The sequence below is a fragment of the Heterodontus francisci genome, chromosome 24, assembly GCF_036365525.1.
Source record: "Heterodontus francisci isolate sHetFra1 chromosome 24, sHetFra1.hap1, whole genome shotgun sequence".
In the NCBI taxonomy this organism is placed as follows: Eukaryota; Metazoa; Chordata; class Chondrichthyes; order Heterodontiformes; family Heterodontidae; genus Heterodontus; species Heterodontus francisci.
Window position 1 is genome coordinate 27,964,860 of NC_090394.1, and position 23,710 is coordinate 27,988,569.

General features: G+C 43.3%; 1 pseudogene; it reads left to right on the forward strand.

The window, feature by feature from the left end:
• Positions 1 to 23,710, forward strand: part of LOC137383267 (cytochrome P450 3A30-like) — a 64,865-nt pseudogene that overhangs the window by 30,393 nt on the left and 10,762 nt on the right.

The window sequence follows — 23,710 nt, forward strand, 5'->3', positions numbered from 1 at the left end:
ATGTGAGGCTCTTGCCGGTGGTTGAGATCCCCATCACCAAGACAAAATCCCGGCCAATATGTCCATTCGTCGATACTCCTTTAGCCAAAGTGCTGTCACAAATGATTTGTATCCTGCGACTATCAGCTTGTTGACTTCCATTCTGCAACACGAGGATATGCAGGTGTAAATATCAATAATGTGACTGGTTTTGACGTAATTGATGTCAAATTAAGTTGATGCAGGGTATGGCTTCCATTTTCCTTCCCTGCTTTTAAAAAATATATATATTTTTCTCTTGATGTGAGCAGGTACTGAGAGTTAATAACAACAACTTGCAAATATAGAGCATCTTTCACCGAAAAATATTCCAAGGTACTTGAAAGTAGCATTGGTTGAAATTTGACACTGACACTCATGATGTGATATTAGGGCAGGCGACCAAAAGCTTGGTCACAATAGGTTTGAAGGAGCCTCTTAAAGGAGGAAAGATGGAGATGGAGAGGTTTAGGGAAGGAATTCCGGAGCATGGGGCCTGGGTGGCTGAAGGCAGGCCACCAATGGCAGGGCAAAGAAAATTAAGGATGCACTAGAGGCTAGAATTGGGGAACACAGAGATCTAGGAGGGCTGTACAGCCGGAGGAGGTTACAGAGTTAGAGAAGGGAGAGATCATGGAGGGATTTGAAGAGCAGGATGAGAATTTTAAATTTGAGAGATAAGATTGTGAGCCCATGCAGGTTGCGAGCGCAGTGATGATGAATGAATGGGACTTGATACAAGTTAGAACAAGGGCAGAGTTTTGGTGAACTCAAATTTATGGAGAGTTGAAGGTGGGAGACTGGCCAATAGAGATTTGGAATAACCAAGTCTGGAGGTAACAAATGACCCGATAGCCATTCAACCTTGCAGTTCTGCTTTGAGTAGGAACAAGAAGAAGCATGTCGAGTAGAGAACAACATCAGAGGTCTTGTATTCTAACCTGTGTAGCAGCTGAGATAATCAGCTTTGGTCGGATTCCCACTTTATGACCTGGTCACCTGCTCTCCATATTATTATAGGTCTGGTCTGCCTGCTTCTGATTTCAGAGTGAAGTCGGCCATTTTCTAAGGCAGAGGATCTACTCCTGACCAAGAATTCATTGAGGTGGCCAGTATGGATACAAACCTCAGTTTAAGCAAGAGTTTTAAGAAGGAGTTCATTAAATTTCAGTGATTCCAGATCATGTGTGTCTCAAATTGCCATTTCCCCCAGGATTACCCTGGAGTCTCCAGCAATTTGAGACTAATCTCCAGGAGCAGTGAGCGACCCAAGAGAAAAATCAGAGGGGCTTTTTTTTCAAAGGAATTCTTTGAACACTTTATTTACTCGTTATAAAAATATTAGACATGGGATAATATGCTGTATGATAGTCAAAAATCATCCAATCTGGGGATGAAGGGTCTGTTCACTTTCTGATTGGATAGGAAGGTGATGCACCACGAGATGAACATGAAAAGTGACCAATGGCCAGAGTGTGGCAGCTGGGGGGGTGGGGGGTGGCGGAGGGGGTGTTGGAGACAGGTGGTCATGTGATGAAATCTCCAGTAATGCATACAACCATATTTGGGTCTAGATTAGCTTTGTGTACATCCTGTACTTTGGTTGTGCTTTTTCTCCCTCCCCAGATGTGTTCAATAATTAGTCACTACACAGAAAATCTTGTGAAAAGTTCAGAAAAGAAAGCAAAGCTGAATGAAACTGCCGACATGAAGGAGTGAGTAATTTGGCTGTCTGATTACAGATCTGCAATCCTCCACAATAAACCCATCAAATTATTTTGACTTTGCTCCAAAAATCTGCTAATTCACACTGTTCTCGGAGTGAAATTAGTTTGACATTCGTTGATTCTTCTATGAACTTCCTGCTTGTTCTGTGTTAACCAGTTTTACTGGCTTATTGGCTGGTTTTGATGGGACCTAATAACTTCTCATTGAAGCTCATAAAAGTACAGCTTCCATACTGGAAAACCACACATCCATTTTTATCCTTTTGATGAGGAATTTAACTCCTTCTATTTATCTTCTTCCCCGCCCGCCCCCCAAAGATGGCCAAGAAGCGGATGAATTGTTCTCTAGATTTCCCCAATGTCACCTTGAGCTGTTCTGTGGGAATGAACTGTTGTGACAGTTCCTCTGGTTTTTTTTCCCACTGCAGTTGCATTTTACTCCATGTTCTAACATGTTGGGTGGAATCTTAGCTGCGAGGGGGTGAATATTTTAGAAAGGTGGGCATCGGGTCGTCGACCCAATGCGATCCCACCTCCGAGTATTCTTGCTGGAGGTGGGGTGATACTGGATACTCACCCAGCAGCAGTGGGTAGTGAATTAGTGGCAGTTAAGTGGTCACTTGGGGGCAGTTTGGTGATGTCGCTGTGATCTTGCTGCAGTGGATGGCTCCCTTCTGAGGCCAAAGCCCGGCAGATGCCTGTGAGGCCTCATTTAATTACCCCACCCCACCCTCCTCCCCAGATGCAAGGATCAGAGGGCCACAGCTGTGCCTGCACACCATCCTGAGAGGAGCTGACTTTTTTTTTCTGTTTCCATTTTCTTGGGTTTTAAAGCATAAGCCAGAGGACATGGTGTTAGATTATCTTCCCTCCTCCAAGATTCATCAGTTGATTCTGACTGTTTGGGCCTTGTTCTGGTCTAAGCTGAAATTCCTTCACAGTGGGTGACTGTTTCACTCTGTAGATTGATTTTTATTCAAATAACAGCAACATATTATGAGAAAGTTATAAAGTAACTGGTGAAGGTGCAAATAAAAGACTCTCGAGGATGATTCCAGAACTGAGGGGCTATACTAACCAGGAAAAGGTTGGGACTCTTTGTTTTTTCTCTTGAAAAGAGAAGGCTGAAGGGTAACCTAATCAGGGTCTTTAAAATGTTGAACGGGTTTGATAGGGTAAACATGGAGATGATGTTTCCATTTGCAGCAGAGAGGAACAGTGAGGGCTGTAAATATAAATCATCAACAAATCCAATTGGTAACTTGGGAGAATTTTCATTATCCAAAGAGTGTTAAGAATGTGGAACTTGCGAGCACAAGGGGTAGTTGAGGCGACTGGTATAGATGCACTTAAGAGGAAGCTGGATAAGTACATGCAGGAGACAGGAATATAATATGCTGATAAGGTTGGAAGAGAGAGGGGTGGGAGAAGGCATGTGTGGAGCAAAAATGCCAGTTTAGACCAGTTGGTCAAACAGCTGTCGACTGGCAGAAGATTTCTTTCTTTCAGCTGTTGACCAATTGTAATAAACACATTTCTCTTTTGCCAGTACCTTTGGAACATACAGCTTGGATGTGATTACCAGCACTGCATTCAGTGTGGATGTCGACTCCATCAACAACCCCGATGATCCGTTTTTCAGCAACATCAAGAAACTAATAGACTTCATCTTCTTCAACCCTATACTTATTATTGCTAGTAAATGATTCAAAATTTTTGCTTTGTTTTATTTGAGCTAGTGTAGTGATTTTTTTTTCTCCAAGTCTCTTTGGTTAAGAAGATATCCTGTTAATTGCTCTGTTCACTCGGGTTCCAGGTGCCCTGTTATCCCTTCCTCACACTTCCAGCAACTTTGTGGGAAAATTTATTTAAGCTAAAGGTGGAGGGGCAAGTCTAACGGCAGACACCATTAGACTCCCTGCTACATCTAAATCTGGTCCAAGTGAGGAGGCTTTTCTGTACAGTTTGCTCAAACTGGTTAGAGAGTTTTTCAGGTCTAATTTTAACCATCAACCCACTGGAGCATGATGAGAACAGGATATGAGAGGGAGCGGTTTGAGCAGAGACCCGGGTTCAATTCTGGGTACTGCCTGTGTGGAGTTTGCAAGTTCTCCCTGTGTCTGCGTGGGTTTTCGCCAAGTACTCCGATTTCCTCCCACCACCAAAAGACTTGCAGGTTGATAGGTAAATTGGCCATTATAAATTGTCCCTAGTATAGGTAGGTGGCAGGGGAATAGAGGGACAGGTGGGGATGTGGTAGGAATATGGGATTAGTGGTTGATGGTGGGCACAGACTCGGTGTTGTATCTCTAAATAAATAAATAAATAAATAAAATAGAAAACAAAGTAGAAAATGGATAAATATTTGTAATATTCAAGCCAGGCAATGACCATCTCCGATAAGAGAGAATCTAATCATCTCCCCTTGATATTCAACAGCGTTACAAACATACGAATTAGGAGCAGGAGTAGGCCACTGGGCCCTTCGAGCCTGCTCCACCATTCAATAAGTTCATGGCTGAACTGATTACTCCACATTTCCACCCACCCCGATAACCTTCCACCCCCTTGCTTATCAAGAATCTATCTACCTCTGCCTTAAAAATATTCAAAGACTCTGCTTCCACCGCCTTTTGAGGAAGAGAATTCCAAAGAGTCATGACCCTCCAAGAAAATTTCTCCTCATCTCTGTCTTAAATGGGCGATCCTTTATTTTTAAACAGTGACCCCTAGTTCTAGATTCTCCCTCAAGGGGAAACATCCTTTCCAAATCCACTCTGTCAAGACTCCTCAGGATCTTGTATGTTTCAATCAAGTTGCCTCTTACTCTTCTAAATTCCAGCGGATACAAGGCTCGCCTGTCCAATCTTGCCTCGTAAGACAGCCCACCCATTCCTGGTATTAGTCTGGTAAACCTCCTCTATACTGCCTCCAACGCATTTACATCCTTCTTTAAATAAGGAGACCAGTACTGTACACAGTACTCCAGATGTGGTCTCACCCATGCCCTGTATAACTGAAGCATAACCTCCCTACTTTTGTATTCAATTCCCTTTGCAATAAACAATAACATTCTATTAGCTTTCCTAATTACGCACTGTACCTGCATACTAACCTTTTGCGATTCGCGCACTAGGAACTAGAACACCCAGGTCCCTCTGCATCTCAGAGTTCTGCAATCTCTCACCATTTAGATAATATGCTTCGTTTTTTATTCTTCCAGCCAAAGTGGACAATTTCCCACTTTGTGACCTTATACTCCATTTGCCAGGTCTTTGCCCACTCACTTTATCTATATTCCTTTGTAGCTTCTTTATATCTACTCACAAGTTACTTTCCTCCCTATCTTTGTGCCATCGGCAAATTTAGCAATGACACCTTTGGTCCCTTCATCCTTTAGTTTCCAGCTTTCTGTCTCCCTCCCTTTTTGAATAAAGGAGTTACATTATCTATTTTCCAATCTAACGGAACCTTCCCCGAATCTAGGGAATTTTGGAAAATTAAAACTAACGCATCAACTATCTCACTAGCCGCTTCTTTTCGGATGAAGTCCATCAGGACCCAGGGACTTGTCAGCCCGCAGCTCCAACAATTTGTTCAGTACCACTTCCCTGGTGATTGTAATTTTCTTGAGTTCCTTCCTCCCTTCCATTTCCTGACTTGCATCTAGTACTGGGATGTTGCTTGTATCTTCAATAGTGAAGACCAATGCAAAATATCTGTTCAATTCATCTGCCATCTCCTTATTATCCATTATTAATTCCCCAGTCTCGCTTTCTATAGGACCATCGCTCACTTTGTTAACTCTCTTTTCTTTCTTAAATATCTATAGCAACTCATACTATCTCTCTTTATATTTCTTGCTTGCTTTCTCTCATACACTAATTTTAACTTCTTTATCAATCTTTTAATCATTCTTTGCTGTTTTTTACATTCTGTTCAATCTTCTGACCTGCCTCCCATCTTTGCGCAATTATATGCTTTTTCTTTAAGTCTGATACTATCTTTAACTGTTTTAGTTATCCACGGATGGCAGGTCCCACGCTTGGAATTTTTCTTTCTCGTTGAGATGTATCTATTCTGTGTTTTCTGAAATATCCCCTTAAATGTCTGCTACTGCATCTCTATTGACCTATCCCTTAACCTGATTTACCAGTTCACTTTAGCTAGCACTGCTTTCATGCCCTCATAATTGCCCTTATTTAAGTTTAAAATACTAGTCTTGGACCCACTCCTCTCCTTCAAACTGAATGTAAAATTCAATCATATTATGATTGCTGCTCCCTAGGGCTGCTTTAACTAGAGGCCATTTATTAATCCTATCTTGTTGCACAATACCAGGTCTAGTATAGCCTGCTGTCTGAATGCATTGTCCCAAGAAACTATTTCACAAACATTCTATGTACTCCTCATCTAGGCTACCTCTGCCCATCTGATTTTTCTAGTCTATATTTAGGTTAAAATCCCCCATAATTATTCCTGTACCTTTCTATCAAGCTGCCATTATTTCTTCCTTTATACCCCATCCTAAGCTGTGGTTAATGTTAGGTGGCCTGTACACCACTCCCACAGTGACTTCTTGCCTTTTATAATTTCTCATCTCTAACCAAACTGCTTCTACATCCTGGTCTCCTGAACTTGGGTCATCCCTCTCTATTGCGCTAATATCATAAATTAAGAGAGCTATCCCTCCAACCTTTCCTAGCTTCCTGTCTTTCCTAAATGTCATGTACCCTTCAATATTCAGGTCCCAATCTATGTCGTCCTGCAGCCATGTCTCTGTAATGGCTATCAGATTGTACTTATTTATTTCTATTTGCGCTCTCAATTCATCTGTTTTGTTTCGAATGCTATGTGCATTCAGATACAGAACCTTTAGTTTTGTCATTTTTATTATTTTTGTAATCTCCAGCCTTATCTGTTGATTCACTCTTAGATTTGTATGCTCTGTCCCTTCCTTTCACAGTTGGTTTATCATTTCCCATATTAATACCTTTCTCTCTTGCCTTGATTTACCATATCTTCCCAAATTTGATCCCTTGCTCCCACTACTCAGTTTAAAACCCTCTCTACTTCCCTAGTTATGCGGCTCGCTAGAACACCGGCGCCAGCACGGTTCAGGTGTAGACCGTTCCAACGATACAGCCACCACTTTGCCCAGAACTGGTGCCAGTGCCCACGAACTGGAACCCACTTCTACCACACCAGTCTTTGAGCCACGCATTAATTTCTCTAATCTTATTTGCCCTTTGACAATTTGCATGTGGCTCAGGTAATAGTCCAGAAATGATAACCTTTGAGGTCTGTTTCTTAATTTGGTGCCTAGTTCCTCATACTGACTATGCAGAACCTCTTTCCTTGTCCTGCCTATGTCGTTGGTACCTACATGGACCACAACGACTGGATCCTACTCCTCCCACTGTAAGTTCCTCTCCAGCCCTGAGCAGATGTCCCGAACCCTGGCACTGGGCAGACAACACAGCCGTCTGGATTCTCAGACTTTGCTGCAGAGAACCATGTCAATCCCCCTAACTATACTGTCCCCTACTACCACTACATTCCTTTTTTCCTCCCTCCACTTGAATGGCTTCCTGTACCATGGTGCCATTGTCAGCTTGCTCATCCACCCTGCAGCCCGCACTCTCATCCAAACAAGCTGAATGAACCTCAGACCTGTTGGACAATGGTAAAGGCTGAGGCTCCTGCACTCCTGACCTCTGGGTCCCTTTACCTGCTTCAGCTGCAGCCACACTCTCCTGTCCCTGACCACTGACCAAGTCAGAAGACCCTATCCTAAGGGGTGTGACCGCCTACTGGTACAAAATGTCCAGGTAACTTTCCTCCTCTCAGTGTCGAGTGTCTGCAGCTCGGAGTCCAGTTCAATGACTCTGAGCCGAAGCTCTTTGAGCCACAAACACTTACTGCAGCCGTGTTTGCCCTGGATCTCACTGGCATCCAGGAGCTCCCACATGCTGCAGTCATGACACATCACCTGTCAGAGTTATACAGCACAGAAACAGGCCCTTCGGCCCATCGTATCTGTGCCGGCCATCCAGCACCCAACTATTCTAATCCCATATTCCTGCACTTGGGCCGTGGCCTGGTATGCTATGGCGTTTCAAGTGCTCATCTAAATACTTCTTAAATGTTGTGAGGGTTCCTGCCTCTACCACCCCTTCAGGCAGTGGGTTCCACATTCCAACCACCTGCTGGGTGAAAAAAAATTTCCTCAAATCCCCTCTAAACCTCCTACCCCTTCCCTTAAATCTATGCCCCCTGGTTCATGACCCCTCCGCTAAGGGAAAAAGTTTCTTCCTACCTAACCTATCAATACCCCTCATAATCTTGTACACCTCAATCATGTCCCCCCTCAGCCTTCTCTGCTCCAAGGAAAACAATACTAGCCTTTTCAGTCTCTCTTCATAGCTGAAATGCTCCAGCCCAGACAACATCCTGGTGAATCCCCTCTTCACCCTCCACGTCCTTCCTATAGTGTGGTGACCAGAACTATACACAGTACTCCAGCTGTGGCCTAACTAGCGTTTTTAGACAGCTCCATCATAACCTCCCTGCTCTTATATTCTGTGCCTCGGCTAATAAAGGCAAGATTCCCATATGCCTTCCTCACCACCTTATCTACCTGTGCTGCTGCCTTCAGTGATCTATGGGCAAGTACACCAAGGACCCTCTGACCTTCTGTACTTCCTAGGATCCTACCATCCATTGTATATTCCCTTGTCTTGTTAGTCCTCTCAAAATGCATTACCTCACACTTCTCAGGATTAAATTCCATTTGCCACTGCTCCACCCATCTGACCAGCCCATCTATATCATCCTGTAATCTAAGGCTCTCCTCCTCACTGTTAACACCACCAATATTCATGCCATCTGCGAACTTACTGATCATGCTGCCTATATTCACGACTAAATCATTAATGTACACTACAAACAGCAAGGGACCCAGCACCGATCCCTGTGGTACACCACTGATCACAGGCTTCCAATCGCAAAAACAGCCCTCGACCATTACTCTCTGCCTCCTGCCACTAAGCCAATTTTGGATCCAATTTGCCAAATTGCCCCGGATCCCGTGGGCTCTTACCTTCTTAACCAATCTCCCATTCGGGACCTTATCAAAAGCCTTACTGAAATCCATGTAGACCACATCAACTGCTAGTCACCTCCTCAAAAAATTCAATCAAGTTGGTTAGACATGATCTCCCCCTGTCAAAGCAATGCTGACTATCCCTGATTAATCCTTGCCTCTCCAAGTGTAGATTAATCCTGTCCCTCAGAATTTTTTCCAATATTTTCCCAACCACTGATGTTAGACTCACCGGCCTGTAATTACCTGGTTTATCCTTGCTACCCTTCTTGAATAATGGTACCACATTCCCTGTCCTCTAGTCCTCTGGTACCTCTCCTGTGGTCAGAGAGGATTTGAAAATTTGTGTCAAAGCCCCTGCTATCTCCTCCCTGCCTCACATAACAGCCTGGGATACATCTCATCTGGGTCTGAGGATTTATCCACTTTTAAGCCTGCTAAAACAGCGAAGACCTCCTCCCTTTCAATACCATCCTTAAATGTGTTTTAATTAAACCACTTAATTATTTTATTCAGTTATTTTATTTTCCTTTTTTTGTATGTTTTATTAAGCTTACCACTAGTTCCTTTACTATTTTAAACTATTTTACTATTGCCATCACTGAATCCCTCACCATCAACATCCTAGGGGTTACCATTGACCAGAAACTTAACTGGACCAGCCATATAAATACTGTGGCAACAAGAGCAGGTCAGAGGCTGGGAATTCTGTGGCGAGTAAACCACCTCCTGACTCCCGAAAGCCTGTCCACTATCTACAAGGCACAAGTCAAGAGTGTGATGGAATACTCCCCACGTGCCTTGATGGGACAGCTCCAACAACACTCAAAAAGCTCGACACCAACCAGGACAAAACAGTCCGCTTGATTGGCATCCCATCCACCATCTTAAACATTTACTCCCTCCACCACTGGTGCACAGTGACAACAGTATGTACCATCTACAAGATGCACTGCAGCAACTCACCAAGGCTCCTTCGACAGCATCTTCCAAATCTGCCACCGACAAGGACAAGGACAACAGATGCTTGGGAACACCACTGCGTTGGCAGTGATGCTCATATCACATGAATGAATTAAAAAAAAGCCTAGGAAGATCCAGGACCATGGAAGAGACCAGGGTAGCAGGATTAGTTTTGGATTGCTTTATACAAGAGCTGGCACAGTCATGGCTGAATGGCCTCCTATGCTGTAAACTTCTATGGCTTGGTAAGAGGGGGTTGAAAGGAAACGCTGTCATGAGCAAGGTCTATAGAAGTTTAGAATCCATCTCAATGGGTAGCACTCTTACTTCTGAGTTGGAAGGTTCTGTGTAGATGTCCCACTCCAGAGACCTCAGCACATAATTCAGGCTGATACTTCAGTGCAGAACGCAGGGAGTAAGTACTACACTATCAGAGGAGCCATCTGTCAGATGAATCGTTAAAACGAGACCCAGTCTGCCCTCTCAGGTAGGTTTTAAAGATCCCCTGGGACTATTTTGAACAAAGAACAAAGAAAATTACAGCACAGGAACAGGCCCTTCGGCCCTCCAAGCCTACGCCGATCCAAATCCTCTATCTAAACCTGTCGCCTATTTTCTAAGGGTCTGTATCTCTTTACTTCCTGCCCATTCATGTATCTGTCTAGATACATCTTAAAAGACGCTATCGTGCCCGCGTCTACCACCTCCGCTGGCAATGCGTTCCATTCACCCACCACCCTCTGCGCAAAGAAATTTCCACGCATATCCCCCCTAAACTTTTCCCCTTTCACTTTGAACTCGTGTCCCCTTGTAATTGAATCCCCCACTCTGGGGAAAAAGCTTCTTGCTATCCACTCTGTCTATACCTCTCATGATTTTGTACACCTCAATCAGGTCCCCCCTCAACCTCCGTCTTTCTAATGAAAATAATCCTAATCTACTCAACCTCTCTTCATAGCTAGCACCCTCCATACCAGGCAACATCCTGGTGAACCTCCTCTGCACCCTCTCCAAAGCATCCACATCCTTTTGGTAATGTGGCGACCAGAACTGCACGCAGTATTCCAAATGTGGCCGAACCAAAGTCCTATACAACTGTAACATGACCTGCCAACTCTTGTACTCAATACCCCGTCCGATGAAGGAAAGCATGCCGTATGCCTTCTTGACCACTCTATTGACCTGCGTTGCCACCTTCAGGGAACAATGGACCTGAACACCGAAATCTCTCTGTACATCAGTTTTCCCCAGGACTTTTCCATTTAATGTATAGTTCACTCTTGAATTGGATCTTCCAAAATGCATCACCTCGCATTTGCCCTGATTGAACTCCATCTGCCATTTCTCTGCCCAACTCTCCAGTCTATCTATATTCTGCTGTATTCTCTGACAGTCCCCTTCAGTATCTGCTACTCCACCAATCTTAGTGTCGTCTGCAAACTTGCTAATCAGACCACCTATACTTTCCTCCAAATCATTTATGTATATCACAAACAACAGTGGTCCCAGCACGGATCCCTGTGGAACACCACTGGTCACACGTCTCCATTTTGAGAAACTCCCTTCCACTGCTACTCTCTGTCTCCTGTTGCCCAGCCAGTTCTTTATCCATCTAGCTAGTACACCTTGGACCCCATGCGCCTTCACTTTCTCCATCAGCCTACCATAGGGAACCTTATCAAACGCCTTACTGAAGTCCATGTATATGACATCTACAGCCCTTCCCTCATCAATCAACTTTGTCACTTCCTCAAAGAATTCTATTAAGTTGGTAAGACATGACCTTCCCTGCACAAAACCATGTTGCCTATCACTGATAAGCCCATTTTCTTCCAGATGGGAATAGATCCTATCCCTCAGTATCTTCTCCAGCAGCTTCCCTACCACTGACGTCAGGCTCACCGGTCTATAATTACCTGGATTATCCCTGCTACCCTTCTTAAACAAGGGGACAACATTAGCAATTCTCCAGTCCTCCGGGACCTCACCCGTGTTTAAGGATGTTGCAAAGATATCTGTTAAGGACCCAGCTATTTCCTCTCTCGCTTCCCTCAGCAACCTGGGATAGATTCCATCCGGACCTGGGGACTTGTCCACCTTAATGCCTTTTAGAATACCCAACACTTCCTCCCTCCTTATGCCGACTTGACCTAGAGTAATCAAACATCTGTCCCTAACCTCAACATCCATCATGTCCCTCTCCTCGGTGAATACCGATGCAAAGTACTCGTTTAGAATCTCACCCATTTTCTCTGACTCCACGCATAACTTTCCTCCTTTGTCCTTGAGTGGGCCAATCCTTTCTCTAGTTACCCTCTTGCTCCTTATATATGAATAAAAAGCTTTGGGATTTTCCTTAACCCTGTTTGCTAAAGATATTTCATGACCCCTTTTAGCCCTCTTAATTCCTCGTTTCAGATTGTGCCTACAATCCCGATATTCTTTCAAAGCTTCGTCTTTCTTCAGCCGCCTGGACCTTATGTATGCTTCCTTTTTCCTCTTAGCTAGTCTCACAATTTCACCTGTCATCCATGGTTCCCTAATCTTGCCATTTCTACCCCTCATTTTCATAGGAACATGTCTCTCCTGCACGCCAATCAACCTCTCTTTAAAAGCCTCCCACATATCAAATGTGGATTTACCTTCAAACAGCTGCTCCCAATCTACATTCCCCAGCTCCTGCCGAATTTTGGTATAGTTGGCCTTCCCCCAATTTAGCACTCTTCCTTTAGGACCACTCTCGTCTTTGTCCATGAGTATTCTAAAACTTACGGAATTGTGATCACTATTCCCAAAGTAGTCCCCTACTGAAACTTCAACAACCTGGCCGGGCTCATTTCCCAACACCAGGTCCAGTATGGCCCCTTCCCGAGTTGGACTATTTACATACTGCTCTAGAAAACCCTCCTGGATGCTCCTTACAAATTCTGCTCCATCTAGACCTCTAACACTAAGTAAATCCCAGTCAAAGTTGGGAAAATTAAAATCTCCTATCACCACCACCCTGTTGCTCCTACAGCTTTCCATAATCTGTTTACATATTTGTACCTCTATCTCACGCTCGCTGTTGGGAGGCCTGTAGTACAGCCCCAAGAAGAATGGGGAGTTCTCCAAGTTTCTTGGCAGTATCAAACAGCATCACAAACAATTTCTGTTCATTATCACATTGCTGTTTGTGGCACCTTGATGTATGTAAATTGACTGCTGCATTTCCTACATCACAACCATGACTACATTTCAGAAATATTTCATTGGTTGTAAAACACTTTGGGACCTCCTGAGGTTGTGAACAGTGGTTTTATAAAAGTGTCTGTGTCTCTCTTTCTTTCCTTGTTCTCCTTTCGAAACCTGTGTGTGCAGGGCCACTGCTGTTCATCTGTATGATTTATTTATTTTTTCTTTATTCCAGTGACTTTTCCTGTCCTTGTTCCGATCTTGGCAAAATGTGGCTTCAGCTTCTTCCCTAGAGATGTGAATATATTTTTCATGAACGCTTTGGCAGCTTTGAAGACGAAGAGACAAAAAGGAGTGCACACCGTGAGTGTTCAACTAACCATTGAAATGTTTCAGGTTCCTGCGCCTGTTGTGCACCTCTTCCTCCCTCAACACTGACCATCCTTCTCTGTCTTCTTTCGATAACTAGAAAGGAAGTGACTATAACAATATTGGTATAATTAGAAGAGACGAGTACTTGGGGAATATTGTGTTCTATTGCAGTTGCTGAAGTTTACCAGCCAGGCGTGTAGTTTAAGTGTTCAATCTGGTTGCAGATAGTTCGACAGCCACACACCTGGGATTGTTGCTGGGATTCTCCAATCTCCCAATGTAAAGTGGGACTGGCGGGTACAATGGCTGCTTTCACCCTTTCTCTTGGGCTTCTGCTGAGGTTACAGCGGGAGATCAGGAGAAGTCTGTGTAAATTCTCCCCCATGGTGTTTTAGGATGTGTATTTTCTTCAGAACTAGATGACCTGTGAATAAAAGATCTCATTAAAAAAGGAGGGGGGGTGGGGGTAAGGGAGGAGAAGAGGTAACTATAACAGTAACCTTGGTGTGAGTGAAAGCAGTCTGATCTTTTCTCTTGGTCTGTGTTAATGTTGATTAGAAATCTTGTATATTTAAGAAGGCCTCTAACTATTCCATCTCTTCCGAATTTGTTTTATGATTGACAGCTATAGTGTATAATCCGTTTGACACTTGGTGCCCTGGAGCTTCACCACCTGTTTGGACTTTGCTCCATTAAATGTCCAGAGCAAAACTGGAATTTATTTAGTTGATGGACAGTCTTGGCTGTAATGAGACAAAGATATTGTTGCAAGTAAATTGGATTAGAGGATGTCATCGAACACTGGGGCTGCCTTTACAGCAGAGTTGTTGATAATTAAAAGTTAGGAGAAGCGATTGTGCGGGAGAAACGCTGGAGTTTCTTTGTCAAGTTGAACATCTTGGATTCAAAGTAAATGTAGTTAAATTGATTGAAGATCAAGAGTCTGAATTGATTCCAACCAGCCCAATGTGGAGTAAATGTCTCCTTGACGTGTTTAACAGACACTGGTGAGGGTTTGGAGAGCTTCACTCGGATAAATCAGGGATGAGAGGTAAAATAAAGTGGGGTCCGTTCACTGGATTAGAGACAGTTCAGAGGAAATCACGTTCAAAATTTTGTCAAATCACTCACTTGTGATTTTTCCCCTGGGCGGCCTGGAGACAGGTTCACCGTCCAATTAAGTAAAGTGGGCCGGCTCTTGGAGCTGGAGAGCAAATCAGAGGCCTTCTAGCTTGAGAGAAACAGCAGGCTGTAATGGAAGATAAGTCAGAGAGAGGATGCTTCAAGATGTAGGCGCCCTCTCTCTATCCTCTTTGAAATCTTTAATTAAAAAATAGATTCAGCAGCCAGGCCACCACTCTGAAGAGGGGAGTGCACCCTCTACAGGGCAATCTGTGGCTCCTTCTACCTCCAGGCACCTAAACTGGCCCCTGCTGCCTATGGGAAGCTCTTAATGAGCCTGATCAGTAACCCGCTGTTTAGGGGCGGGTAGCCCTGCCGACTCTTGATCCTGTCTCCACAAAAAATGGCCTGGAACCAGGAAACTGGCACGTAGCCAGCCGGGCTGTTTTTAGCTCCCACCCACCTCCAATCTCTGCTGAAAGTCCAGCCCAATGTAACTGTGATGAGCTGAGTGATCTTCTGTGAAAAGCTATAGCCTTGGAATTCCATGACTCCTGCTCTGCCACCAGCAGATTGGAGTAGTGGGGATTCCCACTGGTCACCCAAGGCCATCAGTGTTGATCCTGTTCCAATTGTACAGGATGGAGTAATTTAAAGAGATGCTGTGAGTGACCTTGCCTGACTGCAGGATGTAAAATTGGAGCTGACCCCTGCTGCTCCAGTCAGGGGAGCAGGGAAACCTTGAAGGCCAAACTTCAAACTTGTTAGATTTTTGTCTTCTCCCCGCAGGGAAAGAATGATGATCCCTCTGGGATTGATCACCTTTCTCTCAGGCAGTCTTGGGGGCCCTTCACTAGGCCCATAATCAGCTGACACGAGTTCCATTGGACTTCGGGAAAATGTAATGGACAGAATACCCAGTGTAGATCAGGAAGTCCCTCCCACACACCCTGGAGGAGTCTTTGGGTATATATGGGTGAGTGGAAGGCTTGACTGCTCTTCTCTGACTAGAATTCAGGGTGGATTCTGATTCCCGTCCCTCTGGAGGCAATATGTTCTCCTTCCTACGTTGCAGCCCTCTGGAATTTCAGGATTGATGACTTTAATCCTGTTTCTGTGCCATCATAGCTGAGTTCTCACATTGTTTTTTTTTTTAACTCTCAGGGTCGAGTGGATTTTCTGCAGTTAATGGTTGATTCTCAAATGACTGATAACCAGCTCCGGGAAGCAGAATGGTGACGGCAAGTTGACGGACAAAGGTACCATCAGTGGAAATCTTCTCATTCCCTTCATCCTTGTTTCTTTCTGCTCCTGAAGTTATTGCTCCCTGTTCAGTTATTTCTGTTCCTTTTTCATCATTGTGGTCTTCCCATACCCTACCTTGCTGGTAGTTCAGACATGTGACCTGCTCCCAGCCCCTTAAACCCCAGTCAAAAGTTATTTGAGAACAGTCTGGGGAAGCATAACTCTGCTGGAATTTGTTGCCTGTATTGCCCGATTGGGAATTATCTGGTTTCTGGTCAGTGTTTCTGCACAATCATGGGCAATGATAGGCATCGACGTGTTACACCATGGACATTTGACAAATTTATTTACTCCTCCATAAACATGGGGGCAATTGATCTGTTGGCAGGTGGGGACCTGCATGACAAGAGTGAGGCCATATTTTGCCACATGAACATTAAAACTTAAAATTGTTGCTGGGAAGAAGAGGGCCTATCACAACTAATTGCCAGGCCCTACGCCGGAAAGACCATTTTGCAGAGTAACAGACAGTACTTGGAAAGGACAAAGGGGCCACTCCCTGCTCCACTTTTATCCACGATGGCCTTTTGATTACCAAACGTTGAAGGGGGAGAGGATAGCATTCCAGGCTAACTGCTAAGATGGCCGAATACACAAACCAACGTGGTCAGACCAGTTTAGTCACATGACTAACTGGCCTTTGGAATTTTTTGAATTTGAACTTGCCCCAGAAAGTTTGAACTCAAAGCTGTTTGCTCCTGGACTGAAAAGACCTCTCTCTTGTCTGCTCCCATCTCTTTTTCACGGAATTGAAGACACATGAGAGAAAAGAGAAAAGTCTCCTAAAGTGAACAAGATTTAAGAAGAATACTGGGCCCCAACAAAAAGAAAGACTACCTACAATCGAGGGATTCTACAGCGAGCTCGAAGCACAGTAACAAACCCCCTTCAGAGATTGCCTCAAACTTTTTCACTTTACTTCTTTTCTGCTCTTTTCTGTTCCTATTTGCATATGTGTATCGCATGTGCATGCTAGTGTGGGGCGTGGTGTTTATCCATAGGCGTTAACCGAATTAGAGCTTGAGTTTGACGTTTCATGAATTTCACTTTTTTGTTCTTTAAACCTAAGAACCTAAGAAAGCAAGTTTGTGCTAATTTCTTTGCCTTATAATTGGAAAGTGGTGAACAAGGATTCACCAAGGGGGAGCTCAAAACGCTGTGTTTAAAAATTAAATTCTGTTCCAGTAAGACCAGGTGAAGGCTGAAAGAGACTCCTTAGGAACCTTTCTCACCTGGTCGTAACACTGTATGTAAAGTATATAGCCAATCTCATGCTATCGAAACGCAGTCCGATTTAAAACACATTTCTCCCTATAAATGAAGTAGCTAAGCATACGAACCTCAATGGAGAGCTGCGCAACTGTACTAGCTAGCTAGTAAGCAAAATAGTATGCAATATCAATGTGAATTACTTTTGTTGACAGACTAGAGCTAGCTGCACCATGTCACAGGGTGGTAGATGGACCTCTGTGGATTCACACTGTGTCAGGAGTGCAAATTCATCCAATAAACCATAAAACTCGAGGAGAGGATTGTTAATGTGGTCATTGAGGTGAGGCAGTAGAAAAATCAGCAATAGAAAGATGGAATGTTTCACACACTGCTGTTGTCAGAGGACAATTTAACCTTTATCAGCTTTGCTTCTAATATCCACCCTTCTCTCACCTTTACATGGTCCATCTCTGACATTTCGCATCCCTTCCTCTACTTCTCTATCTCCATCTCTGGGGATAGGCTGTCTACTAATATTCATTATGAGCCCACTGACTCCCACAGCTACCTCGACTACACTTCTTCACACCCTGCCTCCTGTAAGGGCTCCATTCTATTCTCCCAGTTTCTCTGTCTCCGACGCATCTGCTCTGATGATGCTACCTTCCATGACAGCGCTTATGATATGTCTTCCTTTTTCCTCAACCTAGGATTTCCCCCCCACTGTGGTTGACTGGACCCTCAATCGTGTCCGGCCCATTTTCCGCACCTCTACCCTCACCCCTTCCCTTTCCTCCCAGAACCCGTGACAGGGTTCCCCTTGTCCTCACTTTCCACCCCACCAGCCTCCACATCCAAAGGATCATCCTCTGCCATTTCTGCCACATCCAGCGTGATGCCACTACCAAACGCATCTTCCCCTCCCTTCCCCTGTCAGCATTCCGAAGGGATCGTTCCCTCTGCAACACCCTCGTCCACTCCTCCATTATCCCCACCACCTCGTCCCCTTCCCACAGCATCCTCCCCTACAATCGCAGGAGGTGCAATACCTGCCCATTTACCTCCTCTCTCCTCACTATCCAAGGTCCCAAGCATTCCTCGCCATTTCAACACCCCCCATCCCGCTGCTCTCATGCTCATATCTCTGTCCTGGGATTGCTGCAGTGTTCCAGCGAACATCAACGTAAGCTCGAGGAACAGCACCTCTTTTACTGATTAGGCACATACAGCCTGCCGGACTGAACATTGAGTTCAATAATTTCAGAGCATGACGGGCCCCTCTTTTTATGTTTAGTTATTTTTTCTTTGTTTTATTTTAGTTTGTTTCTACTGTGCCTACCCACTGTTTTCTTAATGTTTGTGCTTTGGGCCAGGGCTGTTCATTTTACAGTTAATTGACACCCTCTCTGTTACTAACGCTTTGTCTTTCACCACACCATTAACATATTGTTTGCCTTTGTTCTATGACCTTCTGGTTAGTTATTCTCTGTGACCTTGTCCTATCAACACCTCTTTTGTTATCTCTTTACCCCCGCTTTACTTGCTTAAAACCTTTTACATTTCTAATATTAGTCAGTTCTGATGAAGGGTCACTGACCTGAAATGTTAGCTCTACTTCTCTCTCCACAGATGCTGCCAGACCTGCTGAGAATTTCCAGCATTTCTTTTTTTATTTCAGATTTCCAGCATCTGCAGTATTTTGCTTCAGTTTAACCTGTGATGGTCAATGTTAGTGCAACTTCTCCATCTACTTGTAATATGTATCTGAAAACAGGGCATCCAACAAAACAGCAGTGATCTCCAAATCACGAGAATTTTATAGGATGGAACAGACAGTACTTCATGTAAACAGTCATGTAAAACAGGAAAGCAGAGTGGGACATGAAGGGACAGAGAGACTAACGGTAGGTAGTCAAGACTAGTTTATTCATCTTGACAGGCTGTTAAACTAGGTCCTGGATTCTAAAATACAGAAACAACAATCTCTCATGGACAAAATGTCATTTGCGCACCAAAGCTCATGACAAAATTAGATAAACACAATTACTAGTAAAGAGCGCCCTTAAGTTCCTCCAATAAAGTGATTCTCTTAAATTCACTTATGTCTATATCTGAGTCTATCACTGTCAATTCTGATTCAGCTCTGACAAGATAATTAGTAACAAAAATCTTTTCTGCAAAACGTTGAGTGGCAGTTACTATCTGTATTATTCAGTTACAAAATGTTTAGTCACTATCTGTGAGATTGTACTCCAGACTAACCAATGTATGTCCAAGCCAAATCTCTTGCTTCTTATCGAAGGTACACTTGTAATGTAATTATATGATACAGACAACATTCAAATGACATTGACCACTCAGGTTGTCTGTTACTGATCTTTGACATACTTGTAAAACTTGTGCTTTCATCCAATTTGCAGCAAAAAAAAAAATCAGTTAATGACTGTTTCTAACATGGTCATTGAAGCCTAATAAATTGTTACAATATGTCTTCCCGGACAACTTTTAAACCTGCAAATGCAGCATAAATTTTGTTAAATAATCATAGAGTTCATTATAAGTTATTGTTTATTAAAGCAATCCATTTACTATGTATTTACTAACTATTGTATACAGGTCAGCAGCATCCTATTTTTGCTAATATCATTTCAGCCCCAATATACCACATTCTTGTATTCATGAGGAACCTACAGTGCTGACCTCTGGAGATTCCTTGGATTTTCTTGCCTGCTTTTCCCTCAACGTAAGTTCTCGAACAATGTGATTCCAAATGGATAGCAGTGGAATTGTGGCATTTATATAGAAATAAACATGCAGTAACTTTCAATGTCACTGAGCTTGTGTCCCAAGTGAATGTAATATGTGCTGGAGCATTGAAATTGCAACATTTCCTCTAATTTTTGCCATTTTAAAATGAGTTTTACATAACACAATCCTTTAAACTTGTGTTTTAAAATAACCTAGCTGCTAAGTTATTTTAAAACATAAGGTTAAAGGCTTGGAGCAGGGGTATCCAACCTTTTTTGGGTGAGGGGCCACATTACAAATTTTGTCTTGCATAGGGGGCCAGTGAGACAATTTCAGAAAGATAAAGGCATTAAAAATGTATCTTACTATTAATCACAACAACAACAAATGTGCATTTTTGTGAAGAAGCTTTAAATGAGAAGACAAATTTATTGAGTTACTTTCTTGGCACTATGATGGACACTGATTTAGTGAGATACCTATTATTTTTTGCTTGCAGAAGTAGTCAATGTCTACTTGTCTACTTGTGTCGCGATGCGGAGTATTCCAGGCAGATGTCCATCTGTCAGGAGTGAACTTGCTTTCTGTCTCCCTCCTGTCTCTCTGCCTCCCCCATCCCCCACCCCTGTCTACCCCCCTCCTCCCCCCCAGCTCGATCTCTGTCCGTATTTCTGCTGCCCACCCTGTGCCTCGTGAAACCTGTCAGCTGTGAAACTGACACTTGCAATTTTTTTTTCAAAAGCTGGTCTGAAGCCAATGGGAAATTTCTCATCTGTGAAATTACCAGCCATGGGCTGCAAAATTGTTTACCACAAATACTGATTTCTGTGTATGGACACATTGCCATGCGTCATGCATCTGAGATTGGGAACTGGGGATAGTGAGGGAAATTGCAAGCACACATTAATCATTATTACACTTTTGTGTGGCTGGGCAGTAGAGTTTGTGTGCATTACCTGCACATTAACCCAGTCAATACTGATTATCCTACAAAGGCATAAACATGGTGATATACCCAAGGATTAGATTTCAACTGCCATTTTTCTTGGTGTCCTCTCATTAAACTGTACCTTGTCATCTATTCCACCTAATGGTGCTGGGTATATATTCAATGATTTGCATACAAACGCTTAGTTTAATGTTTCCAGCACAGTTTTTGGAAACATTTAATTACCTGTGGCGTAGCACTTTTAAGCGGCTGGAAAGAATAAAAGTTTTTAGAAGTACTTGCATTTTAAGCCTTTGTGTTGCAAAGTGAAGTTTATGGTACAAATTCTGATTTCTTCCAATTCTCTGCAGCTTTGACTGACACAGAGATTCTGGCGCAGGCCATGACCTTTATCTTTGCCGGGTATGAGACCACCAGCAGTACGTTGGCATTTGTCGCATACAATCTGGCTAGGCACCCGGACGTACAGAAGAAGCTGCAGCAGGAAATAGATGAGGCTTTTCCCAACAATGTGAGTCCATGAGAAAGAACGTGAAATAACTTGCATTTCTATAGTGCCTTTCATGATCTCAGGATGTCCTAAAGCCCTTTACAACTAATTTTTGCAGTGTAGTCACTGGTGTAATGTAAAATGTGGCAGCCAATTTGCATGCAGCAATGGGACAATATTTATACGAACATACAAGTTAGGAGCAGGAGTAGGCCACTCGGCCCTTCGAGCCTGCTCCGACATTCAATAAGTTCATGGTTGAACTGATTACTCCACATTTCCACCTATCCCCAATAACCTTACACCCCCTTGCTTATCAAGAATCTATCTACCTTTGCCTTAAAAATATTCAAAAACTCTGCTTCCACCGTCTCTTGAGAAAGAGAATTCCAAAGACTCATGACCCTCTGAGTAAAAATTTCTCCTCATCTCTGACTTAAATGGGTGACCCCGTATTTTTAAACAGTGACACCTGGTTCTAGATTCTCCCACAAGGGGAAACATCCTTTCCACATCCAACCTGTCAAGACCCCTCAGGATCTTGTATGTTTCAATCAAGTCACCTCTTACTCTTCTAAATTCCAGCGGATACAAGCCTAGCCTGTCCAATCTTTCCCCGTAAGGCAGCCCGCCCATTCCAGGTATTAGTTTAGTAAACCTTCTCTGTGCTACCTCCAACGTATTTACATCCTTCCATAAATAAGGAGACCAGTACTGTGCATAGTACTCCAGATGTGGTCTCACCAATGCCCTGTATAGCTGAAGCATAACTGCCCTACTTTTGTATTCAATTCCACTTGTGATAAACGATAACATTCTATTAGCTTTCCTAATTACGTGCTGTTACTGCATACTACCCTTTTGCGATTCATGCACTAGGATACCCAGATCCCTTTGCACTTCAGAGCTCTGCAATATCTCACCATTTAGATAATGTGCTTCTTTTTTATTCTTCCTGCCGAAGTGGACAATTTCCCACTTTCCCACATTATACTCCATTTGCCAGGTCTTTGCCCACTCACTTAACCTATCTATATCTCTTTGTAGCCCCCTTATGTCCTCTTCACAAGTTACTTTCCTACCTATCTTTGTGTCATCAGCAAATTTAGCAACCATACCTTCGGTCCCTTCATCTATGTCATTTATATAAATTGTAAAAAGTTGAGGCCCCAGAACAGATCCCTATGGCACACTACTCGTTACATTTTGCCAACCAGAAAATGATGTATTTATGCCTACTCTGTTTTCTGTTAGCCAGACGTTCTTCTGTCCATGCCAATATGTTACCCCCTACACCATGAACTTTTATTTTCTGCAATAACCTTTTGATGTGGCACCTTATCAAATGCCTTCTGGATCCCCTTTATCCATAGGACATTTAACTCCCTCAAAGAATTCCAATAAATTGGTTAAACATGATTTCCCTTTCACAGAACCATGTTGACTCTGCCTGATTACCTTGAATTTTTCTAAATGCCCTGCTATAACATCTTTAGTAATGGCTTCTAACATTTTCCCTACGGCAGTTGTTCAGCAAACTGGCCTGTAGTTTCCTGCTTTCTGTCTTTTTTTTTTCTTTTTGTAAAAAGGAGTTAAAGTTGCTATTTTCCAATCTAACGGAACCTTCCCCGAATCTAGAGAATTTTGGAAAATTAAAACTAACGCATCATCTATCTCACTGGCCATTTCTTTTAACACCCTAGGATGAAGTCCATTAGGACCCGGGGACTTGTCAGCCCGCAGCTCCAACAATTTATTCAGTACCACTTCCCTGCTGATTGTAATTTTCTTGAGTTCCTCCCTCCCTTCCATTTCCTGACTTACAACTAATACTGGGATGTTACTTGTATCCTCAATAGTGAAGACCGATGCAAAATATCTGTTCAATTCATCTGCCATCTCCTTTATTATCCATTATTGATTCCCCAGACTCACTTTCTGTAGGACCAACGCTCAGTTTAATTTTCTTTTTTAAATATCTATAGAAACTCTTACTATCTGTCTTTATTTTTCTAGAAGCTTTCTCTCGTACTATAATTAATTTTACCTTCCTTTATCAATCTTTTAGTCATTCTTTTTTTTATATTCTGTCCAATCTACTGACCTGCATGCCATCTTTGCACAATTATATGCCTTTTCTTTAAGTTTGATACTATCTTTAACTGCTTTAGTTAATCACGGATGGTCATTGTCACGAGAACTCTTCAAAATCTTGCTATGGGATGTTTTACATCCACCTTAGTAGGGCCTCGGTTTAATGTCTCATCTGAAAGACGACCTCTCCGACAGTTCAGCAGTCCCCTAGGATCCATCCACGCATTGTGGGGATTGGAGTGAAGATCTGAGGCAGCGTCAAATGGCGGAGGCTGAAGGAGTCATTAGCAATTGCTAGGAAAACCAGTGCACAGATGGAGGAAGCTCTTGCAGACCTGTTGGATGTTGAGGGAGTGGAAGCCCTTCCTGTTGATGGATCTCACTGGGTGTCTTGATGCTTCATTGATGCAATCGATTGATGCCCTGCACCT